The 11,586-nt window shown below is 35.0% G+C and overlaps 1 protein-coding gene across 1 annotated transcript in view; it reads right to left on the reverse strand.

Moving 5' to 3' along the window:
* Positions 1-7,921, reverse strand: part of LOC134855454 (MORN repeat-containing protein 5-like) — a 73,057-nt gene extending 65,136 nt beyond the window's left edge. Inside the window, exon 1 of the mRNA XM_063871984.1 lies at positions 7,910-7,921. The gene's annotated coding sequence lies outside the window, so the exon portion shown is untranslated. The remainder of the gene's footprint in view (positions 1-7,909) is intronic.
* Between the last annotated feature and the right edge of the window lie 3,665 nt (positions 7,922-11,586).

Here is an 11,586-nt window from a genome sequence, read left to right on the forward strand (position 1 = left end):
AGGTATTATTGTCTTGAGCTCATATTTGGAAAGATATTTCACCTGTGATCATTTTTCGTAAAGTTACGGGGGTTTAAAATTGCCATTTTGGCCAATTAGGGACAATTAACGCGCGACAATTAACGCGCGGTAAGCGGAGAGTTAATCCGTCTTAGAAATCGTTCCAAACTGGTTGAAAGAAGATTATTTGCCATAATTGATTTGTACTTAATATAGAGTGTGGGGGGATTTTTTACAGCATTCAAAGGATTTTGTTGTCTTGAGCTTATAGTTAAAAAAAATCTCCTGTGATCATTTTTCATAAAGTTTTGAGGGTTTAAAGATTACCAATTTGGCCCTTTTGGGACAACTAACGCGCAATATATTTCGCGCTTTTAACGCGTGAGCGGAGATTTAATCTGTTCTGTCTTGAAGGAAGCTGAATTGATTTGTTAGTAGGAGCGAAATCGACCACTTTGCACTTTATATGGCCTGTGAAGTGATGATTTTAGCAAAAATTGCAAAATTACAAAAAAAAAATACAAAATTTTTTTTTTCAATTAAATGTTCTTGTTTTTACTGTCCCATAGACCTTAAAAGAGTTCCGGAATATTCATGGCCTCGCCCTAATACGAGCAGTCTTGTTACTGTTTACCTTTGAGCAGAAAAGATCATAAACCATTCAATTGCGGATCAGAAAATCCAGATTTTTCTGACAGCGTTAATACTTTTTTAATCCTTCTCGCAGGGATTTTTTCACTCTCGGGATGATTTCGTTTATCCCGTTGAATTTAGACAAATAAATCTAGAACAAAACTTTTTTGTACTAATACTGGCTGCTTTGTTATTGAATGATTTATGACCTATTGTGCTCAAGGATACAGACTAAAAATAATTGATAGAACACAATAAGCGACATGAGACCAATTCACAATTTGGCCCTAACTTTTCCGACTTTTTTTTAGTGTTTGAACAGAGCATTTTTGATAAAGTGTTAGTAATCAAAAGTGTGTAAAGTATATAAAAAATCTCTGATAACAACCTCTTGCAAACACTAATTACACAAGGAAGTTTCAAATTCTGTCCTAGTTTGAAGTTTTCGGAAGAAAGGTTAAAAATCTTGAAACAAAGCATCTTCAAAGACATATCAAAACCCGAAAAAAAACAACGATCGAGCAAAATATAATTAAAACGTTAAATTACATTTTGATCATGCGGGGAAGTACCAGAGTACGAATTTTTTTGCTCAGCTCATTACCAGCGAATAGAAGTTAAACTAACAATTTTTTTTGTTGTATTTTTTCTTAAATTTTGCTGCAAGACACTTTTTAGACGAATTTTTTTTCATTCCACAAATATTTGGGTGTGAGTCAATCTTTTTGCAATAGACAGCAAAAATTGCCGAACTCTGATAATATATTTTCTTGAAGTGGATGGTTTCTTCTTACGATTATTCTCGCAGTTTATCGTGTTTTCAAATTGAGCTGAACAATTTTTTTTGTACTTATTGAAAATAAAAAAAAAAGAACTGAACAAAATTTTCAAATTCGTTTTTCTCAAATTGGTTAACTTTGGACAAAAAGTGATGAAAACAAAATTGTTTGTTTTTTTTTCGCTTGAATTTTATATTGTGACTCAATTTGCAAAACTGAAACCAAAAAGCACCATCGAAAATGGTCAAATCATTTAGTTGAAAAATCGGTACAGGAATAAAACAGCACAATCGAAGGTACAGGTACCCTCTCAACTGTTTTGTTTTGGTTTCCAGTTTTATTAAATGTTACAACATAAATTCTGGCAAAACACTGAACAATTTTTGTTTTCATCATTTTTTGTCCCAAATCACAGAAGGTTCTTGAGCAGTGCAATTTCCAATTTCAATAAACTGCGTTTCAATAAGCGTTTTATTTTGAAGTCAAAACTACTGAGCAATTTCTCCCTCGAAAGAATCTTGCAGGACTCTCTCAACATTTGCTTTTCGCTTGTGAATGAATGATCAAGAGTAATGGTTAAAATTGGTGATGGTTAAAAGTGTCCTTTCAACAATAAGTCATTTGATATTTTCGTTGTTCCAAATTTCGTAACGAAAGTTACGGAATATTCGAGCTCGGGTGGGTTTTTTTTCTTCAGACAAATTTCGACATTTTAATAGCCATTTTTGACAGAATATATTTATATCATTCGAAAGGTACGTTGTCCTAAGCTTAAACTTGAAAACATATTTCACCTGTGATCAGTTTTCGTAAGGTAATGGGGTTTAAAGATTGCCATTTTGACCAATATGGGACAAAAACGCTCGATATATTTCCCGCTATTAACACGTAAGCGGACATTTAATCCGTCTTAGAAATCGTTCCAAATTGGTTGAAGGAGGCTTATTTGCTATAATCGATTTTTTACCAGAAGCAAAATCTATTTTTTTGTAGTTTATATGGCGTGCACATTTAACTTTTTCATGTTATTATTGCTCCATAGACCTTAAGAGGCAGTCGGAACATTCAGGGATTTGCCCTGGTACGAGCAGTTTTGTATGACTTGCATTCCTTTGCATGAATCTTGCACAAAATTTGCGTTTCAAGCACTGCGGGGAGTTGATTTATTGTTGAAAGAAACCTTGAAGCCAAAACCCCAGTTCAATTTTTCTAACCAGTATCTTGCAAGGATATAACATGATTGTAGAGTTTTTAAAAAAACCAAACGCAGGTCAAAATTTCATCAAATCGGATCACTAAAACTTGTAATTGATCATACTTGGTCTTTGAAAAGTTTGGAGAGCTATCAAAAGAAGAAATTAAACAAAGATTAATTCCCCAGCGCAAAGTTATCTATGTATTTTTTTATTTTCTTCATGTTTAGAACCAGGGGGGGGGGCTAGCCTTAACCCCCCATCCCCTCACTCAGGGAGTCGAACCTCTGACGACACAAAGAGTCCCCCTTTGAACCATTTTGAGATATCCATTTTTGGCTAACGGACCATGAAATTTCTTAAAGGGGCCTTCGGCGCCAATATATACTAATTTTAAGGGGTAGCACGTCCCCTCGAGAAAACCCTAGATCCGCCCTTGTTTAGAACAGTAACAAGACATTTTTGATGCAACCGATACTTTGTTTCTTTTTATAGGGTGAAAAGTTGAGAGCAATTGTAATTTTCATGGTTTTAAATTGATTCCCGGCGTTTTTATTCGAAGAATATCCCTGTTCGCAGATATCTGCATCATCTATTTCTTATGACGACACATTATCACGTCGACTCGCCGAGACAATCACAATTCCACCGGACAAACGCCAGATACTAGACGCCGCCATGTTGGCTGCTCAATTGGGCGGGAAAGCACTGTCTGCGGCGTCTTCTGCCGGGATGTTGCCGGAATCAGGGAGGAATTTGCCTATGTATTTTCAACGTTAAAACAGAACAATTTCCCAAATAAAAGAAAGCTGTTTTTTAGTTTATGGATGTGAATAGTTCTCTTTTACGGAGACGTTACATCAGTAATTTTTGCACGAAAATCAAATTGACATGAAAAATTTAAAATTCTATTTTATGAAAAATATCAAATTTCTAATTCTACTTGTATAGGGTTAAATTGATTAATTTGTACTAATTTTTCTGTTACATTTAAATGAGAATATATTGTTAGTGAGACTAAGAGTTTCTGAAAAAATATATTGATTATTGACTAAGACATTAAAGGTCTTTTCTACACGCCAGGACAATATTTAAAAAAATCAAAAGCCTAAAAAATTTCAATTGCTTCAAAAATTCAAAACTTAAAAAGATACTCAAAAGCTTTTAAAAAATTTATAAACCTAAACAATTACACAGCCTAAAGCTTTGAAAACTTCAAAAGTTTCAAAAAATTCAAAAGCTTTACAAACTTTAAAAGCTGTAAGAAAATATATAAACGTTTAAAAAATAAATAGCTTATAAAAAACGAAAAAGCTTTACAAATTCAGAAGCTTAAAAAATTCAAAAGCTTCAAAAATTCAAAACCTTAAAAAATGGAAAAACTTAAAAACCTAATTATTAAATCGAAAGATTAAGTATAATCAAAAGCTTACAGATATAAATTTAATATGAAAACTCTCTGCAGTGAGCGGTATAGTTGATGCGGTGAGTGGGAATGAAGGAAGCGGTGGTTCCGGAGGGTCCTCGGGAGGAAGCAGTACCGGAGTCGCCGGAGGAGCTGCAACTGGCGGGAATCAACTGGTAACACGCTAAGTATCGACGCCACCTTTTATTGTTATGTTAGTTTAACGAAGAGGGCTTGCTATTAGTTTCTCGTAAGACCATTTTTATATTGCCACAAGGGGGAATGGCTTTTCGTAGGTGTTCATTCGCATTGTTCATTCTACCATTAGCAGAGCCATTTTATTTTTTTTGTCTTGAGGGGTGCGGAACTGAGGGGTGCAAAAAATTAAAAAACTTTGTCGATACTTCAATTTTAGATTGAGCAAAATGGATTAAGTATTGAAATTGAAGCAAAGGGGATCTAATGTGAAGTTGTAACAATCGGAATCAAAAATAGGGCGGACTATACCCTAGATTCCCCTAACCAGGCAACTGCTTATGAATCACTCTGTCTTTCAACCAAATTTGCATGTTTGGTTGCATGGTTGCTTTTTTGGCTCACAAGAAACTCAAGTTGCGTAGTAGTTAACATGACGAAGCTTCAATTGAACACAATGAACACAATAGTTACAAATTTTCCAATTTTGAACTAATTTCGCAAGTGTTTGTTGTTTTATCTATCCCTATTTTTGATAAAGTTTTAAATTATATGAACTTTAACTGTCTCTTTTTAAATTTTGCGTTGTTCGCCATTTTACAGCCTGGCGCACAGCAACCAGCAGCACCAGAGCCGGAAGAAGAATTGTGTCTGAAAATTGGAGAAGATTGTTATGTCGACTTAGGAAACAGTTCAAATTGGTGACTTCTCGAGTTTTTCTGGCTGAAATTTTTGGGAAGTTTCTGAAAAAAATCATAAAAGTTCTTTTAGATTGGACTTTGAAGACGGAAATACCATCAAAGTTTTTATTTTCAAACTACAATGAAGACGTGCTCTGTTGAACAATAAGGAAGTTGGTCAACCAAGTGAACAATCTCCCTTAAATCAATTCAGGGAGGAGGCAGTTAACTTGGTTTAAAGTTTTTTTTTGAACGAATCAGCTTTGAGCACAATGCATGCATGCAGGGGCAAATTTAGGGGAGGGGAATGTGGGGCGGACGCCCTCCTCTTCGGGGATTTGACCACCTGCCGACGCAAAGGATCCCCCTTTGTACTATTTTGAGAAATCAGTTTTCGGCGGACGCTAAAATTTTTCGGCGGACCCTAAAATCAATTTTTGGTGGACCCTAAAATTTTCTAAAGGCACCTTTGGCGCCAATATATACTAATTTTGAAGGTGGAGCGCGCCTTAAATAGACTAGATATATCCTGAAAAAAACTAGATTGTATATTGGTGACATTTTTTTAAATAGCTGTTGGTGATCACAGGCTGGACAAATTTATTTTAACTTAGTAAATCTTTTAATGAGATTTTTTTGTTCTTCGAAGAGTTCATTAGGTAACTTCACACAAAATTGCAATTGTTGCAAAAACGGGCATCACAGCTTGCTACAATTTGTGAAAAAATCTCAAAATTGTGGTGAAAAAGAGGTCTTTTTTGGCAAAAACTGTTTGTTTTAGGCAGATAAAAACACTTTTAATACATGATCAAAGCGTTTCAGCATTTTGGGAGCCTAAATTTGAACGGGTTCTTTGTAGTCGATTGCTGCGACGGAGCCTACTGCCAATTGAAAGGCGAAAGTCTTGGAGTTTGCAAAGATAACGACAAACAGCAGGATATTTATGAAAAGATGACAAGGCCCAAGAAACCCGCGCCTGTGTCGAGTACCGGTGCTGCCATTCCAGCTCCTACCGTAGCACCAGTTGTTTCCGGAGCTGTGCCAGAAACTCCCGCAACTACCGGGACAACAACACTATCCAGTGACTCTAGCGCGACAACATCTTCAGGAGCCGCAGGGTCTGCTGAAACGACATCTGCGGCTCCGGCTGCCGGTGAAACCACCTCCACTGGATCAGAGGCGGCGACAACTCCTGTAGCAGGAGAAACAGCGGCAAAAACAGCCACAGCAAGCAGTGCAGCGCGACGGCAGGAAGCAATATATAATACTCCCAATGAACCATATGATATGAACATTTTCAGAGCTGTTTCGCAGCCTTCAGATAAAAACCCCGCAGAAGCTTCTGTAAAATATGAAAGAATGAACAAACCTATCCAAAACCAAGCGGTCGGTTTTAAAAACGAAGCTCCACAATTGGTTCATAGTAATGAATTGCTGTTAACGAGTTCAAAAATTGACGAAAAACTGTCACAGAAAGGTTTTCTACCGGAAACTTTGTCAACGACAATCGATCCTGGCTCTGAACTCGCAAAACGGTCAGCTAGTCGTTATGTTTCGAAATTTTCAGGCCCGCTAATGAAACGATTTCAAAATATGATTTCAACCGTGAACAAAAGAGTGGCTCAGATTCCGAAAGTCAATGCTGAGAAAATGGAGGCACATGAACGAAATAAAACCAATCGTGTTTATGGCCTAGACGAACTGACGCCTAGCAGCAATTGAATTTTTATTTGTTCATCTTATAGATAAACAAAAGCTCATTATCACTGAGACAATAAAAATCAACCTTTTGGCAGTCAGGATCTTTTTTTGTCTTATTCGGAGAATTGAATTCATATAAGGTGTTAGAAATTCGAAAAACTTTCACAATTTTTTTTTCATTTACAATAGCATTATTTATAAAATTCAAGTAATCATCTGCAATTAAAAAACAACTGGCTTTAGTATTTTCGATTTGTTAGTGCCCGTTACTCGTACTGGAAAAATGTGGGAAAGCGAACTGGCAGCAAAAAATACAATAGAGTTTATATAGAGAATGTAGAAACGGCCTGAAAAATATCGAATTCTATCAATTAAAACTGATTTAGTTCAATTCGAAAAGGTAGCTGAAAACAATCTTTTTCAATCGACACTAAAGAATTCTACCCAAATATAGTAAGTTGATTCTAACGTTTACTAACTGCATTTTCAAACACACTAAAATATTCTCGAGGAGAAGATTTCTGGAAAAAAATCTGAAGTTTGATGACGTTTTTGTACGTCGATCAAAATGAGTTTCTCGGCCTTCTTAAAACATTATTGAAAGACAAACAAACCGGAAACCAAAATTTATGATTAATTTGGATGATTTTGACGACGGAAATATTTTTATTGGCGCCCCATTGACGCCTTATTTTTAGATCGATGCCCTTAGAAAATTTTAATGTCGGTCAGCAAAAACTGGTTGTCTTAAAATAGTGCCAGAGTCATGCCATTTGAATAGACAGATCCCATCAACAACTCGGGCCACAGCCCTCCTATCTAAATCTGCTGTTGATTACATTAACTGCATTGGAACTTTTCCCGTACTGAAAAAAATAGGAAAAATCAGAGATGCCCAGTGTTAATCCATTCGTTTTGGGATTGTATATTTGTCCTGAACTTCAACACACATGTTCAGACCTAAATTAGCTACGTATTTTTTTTAAATTTCGAATTGGGTTTCAACTTTGTTATGAATCTTGTTTTCAGTACAAATAGCCACTTTGACTACAAAGAGGCCAAACACAATAAAAATCGTTAAACTTCACGCCATTTTACGTGTAAAAGTAAAATCTACAAAGTAAGACTTTTGACTGATGTCATTGTAATAACTCTGTTTCAAAAACTAGTTGGCTCAAAAAAACCAGCTCAAAAAAACTTTTTTTCTCATATTGCAAATTGATGCCGACAGCCTGAAGAGTTTAAAAAAATCGTTTGCTTTTGAAAAGTATTCATTGTTTAGCAGGTGTTTGATTTGTTTCACCTGACTTTATGTCCCATCGTTTTAATAAGTTTTTTTACAGATTGTTTCTTGTACGCCAAGTGCAAGTGCGAATAGGAACTGGCGCTATGAGAGGGGGTTTTTCTTTGGAGTTGACAGTGACGGGGAACCACGTTGGATGACTTTGCACTGTGCCCACGACTGGTGCGACCGAAGGAAAATTAATCACGACCGGCGCGACAAAAGGAAAGTTGACAGCGACCTGTGCGACCGTAGCAAATTTAACAGCAATCGGGGAAAAACGCAGTAGTAGACTCGGGGAAGGCAGACGCCCCACCCATCCCCCTCCCTCAGGGATCCGACCTGGAAAAATCAGAATGGGCCGTGTTTGATATCAAATTAAAAACGTCGCAGCCATGTTTAGTTTTTAAAAGCTCAATCTTTTATATTTCAGCTGTGAAAAAGTTGTCTTTAGAGCTTAGCTAAGCGCTTCTCCAGTTAAAAAAAGAATGATAAGTAAGTTGAAATAGTTTTTACATGGTATCACTCATATTGAAATCTTCTTTTAAATTGCCATGAAAAAAAGCTTGCATGTTAAGCTAAGATTTGAAAGAACGCTTATGCTGATTTTATTTTCAGCAGTCTCGACTCCTTCACCAACCAAAATGTCCCCCAATATCTGGCCCATGCATGTTCCATGTCTGAATCTGGCCTTGAGCAGGTGTTCATTTGGGAAAAGGTCAATACCTGCCTTAGTCCTGATTTAGACATCTCCATTTACAAACGAAATTTGGGCCATGTCTGCACAAGATCTGAAATAGGCAAAATTTTAGGATGCTTAGATCTGATTTCCAAGTTTTTGTAAGGTAAGGGATTTTGGGTTTCCAAACAGTGCGTGGATTTTTTATTTTAGTTGCTACAGAACAATGAGAAAAATCGAATGTAACTTTGAGGACAAAATTTTCAAAATCTCATCAAAGGGCAATAGCTTAGTGCAACAACATGATGGGCACCTTAAAATGTGTGTTTTTGAATCATACTAAATTTATTTTGAATCACTTTTTGTCCTTACGGGTAGACTAAAATGCGCTTTAATCCAAAATAACTCCTGCAAAATTAGAACCATATTTAGGGCCATAAAATTTTTGAAATGTTTTTGAATGGATTTTGGTAGCTCACGAAATCAATCTGAACCTCATCAGAATCATTTTCATTTGCCCCAACTTTGCTGAAGTCAACATAAACACATCAAAAAATGAGCTAACAAAATATAAAATTAGCCAAACAGAACTGATTTTGCGCCCAATATTTTCCAATGAAAAAACCCCAATAATGTTTTTCTTAATGGTTCCTCTTCTCTCTCTAAACAATTTTTATAAAAATTTTATGAAAATAACAAACCGATAAGAAAAATGACCAGAGTTGTTTCAGTATTCATAGTGATTAACCATATGTTTCAAATTCTCTAGACTCAAACTCATGTCAACAAAAACTGATTCAAACCGATTGAAATTTATTTTGATGGTGTTGAAACAAGCTCATAGTCTCGAATCAATTGAAACAGATTTTAATTTTATTAGCAAGACTGTATAAAAGTTAATAACTTATCTAAAATGCATGAAAAGGGTTTAAAGTTAAGACTATTTTTAAATAAAAAATTAGGATTTATGTCGACGTAGAATCCATTTAAATTGATCTAATTGATTTCCGTAACTATAAAACTCAATCAAATTAATTGATTTGAAATCGTTTAAAACTCACAGTTTTTTTTGCAAAATCTTTCTTCTCTGCGGTTACACCTCTAGGATTTTTCAAACCTAACCATAAGAAGTTACCTGAAAAGAACTGAAAGTTTTTATTTCCTTTTCGAGTCGACAACAAATTATCAGCAATAACTAGCAGCCGAGTCATCACTTTGAAATTAGAAAACAAATAAAGAGTATCCTAAAAACCTAAACATCCCCCAAAAATGTTAAAAATTAAATCATTAACCGCATACTTATCTTTTGAAAGAAAAGTAAGATACCTTTCCGTTTAAATTTCAATTTTTGTGAATATGCTCAGGAAATTTCAGAAAAAAAACGAAAGTTTCTCTTGAAAAATGTGCGTTCTGCAATCTAACAAACCACGTGAGCAACCGCTTAAAACATTCGACGGGGAAAAACATGAAGTGGAAAAAATTGAGCTTCGAAAATCAAATAGTTTTTCTAGCAACTCGAAAAATATATACAGTCGAAGAAGCGACTCTGAAGGCAAACTAAAAATCAATTAACATTGACCACAAAATTTTTTGACAACTAAATTTATTACAACCTAGCACCGATGTGCCAAATTTTTGGATTTTGAGAAATCTACTTTGTATTTGGACGAAAAAAAAAACGTTTTTTTTTGTGTTACTAAGAGGAAAGCTATTTTTTGAAGAAAAATTTGAATTACTTTAAATTTATGAATGTTTCATCTTGTTCACTGTTTTTTTTTCAGTTTGGTCTAGAAATTCGAGCTCCTTGTCCCAAAAGAGAGCCAATTTTTCCAATTTTTGAAACCGAACAGTGATTAAGACGATTTGAAATTGGATCCAGTCCTGAACCTGAAATTTTTTTTGAAGCAGTCAAAACTGGGCAAAACTTCACTTCCCGTTGTAGTTTTTTCTCACTGTCTCCTAAGCGATTTCGTACGAATAAAATCTGTGCGCAAATCACTGCTTAAAATCTCTGTCTGTAGAAAAATCTGTCTCTGTCTACAACTCTATTTTCTAATGAACGTACATATAAATTTTTAACCACAAACATTGCAGGAAAATTTCAAAAACAGTTATCAACAGCCATAAAATCAATAGCCATAGGTGCCGTTTGAATATATTTCTGATTCCGACCTTTGAAACTGACTTTCTTGGGTTCTGGTTTTTTCATTCACTCCGAATGAAGTTGTTTGATTCTATCCGAAAAATTTTGTGAATGAAGTTTTTTGTAAATAGATTTTATTTACTTCGTTATCATTGTTAGATTAATCATATTTTCTTTATGTATTCATATTTCATTTGTACCCTTCTTTCTTTGTTTGTATCTTCCTGTTTCATATATATTTCCAGAGTTGTATATTAACCAAAGTGATATGAAAAAAAACAGTCGAAATTAGAACTATGAAATGGTCGTCGGATTTGCTGACAAGTGAGGGTTGGAGATGTCCGGAAAATAAAAAGAAGAGGGTTACATTTGAAATTAATGGAGTTTTCCTAAGAATAATTACAAACAAGTAGTTTAAAAGGGGGGTTTTGAAAACAATGATTATGAATTGAATACAGTGATTTAGCGAACTATTTACTGTTGAAGTTAAAGCAGTAGAAAGTAACTCTCTCCCAAGCCATCAAGAACCGAAGTCAATTGATTCTTGTCATCAAAAAATGATTAAAATAAAAGTCAAACGGTAAAACTACAAGTAATTTAGGTCATTAAGCAAAATAAAAAGTAACAAGGAATCAAAAAGTCAGTGACAGGTTTTGACGACATGAACTGATGCTTTAAAGGCCATTTCACCTGTGATCATTTTTTGTAACTCATTGTGGTTCGACACTCAGGACGCTTTGATAACTTCAGCCCATCACAACTTATAATCAGGTAATAAAATATCAAAATCACTCCTTTTAAACAACTTAAATGGCATTGATTGGTTTAGATTTTTCTAGTGCAATTGGTTCTTTCCGCTTGAGAAGAGGCTTCATAAGTGACAATTTAATGAGGCC

The sequence above is a fragment of the Symsagittifera roscoffensis genome, chromosome 10 (genome assembly GCF_963678635.1).
Source record: "Symsagittifera roscoffensis chromosome 10, txSymRosc1.1, whole genome shotgun sequence".
In the NCBI taxonomy this organism is placed as follows: Eukaryota; Metazoa; Xenacoelomorpha; order Acoela; family Convolutidae; genus Symsagittifera; species Symsagittifera roscoffensis.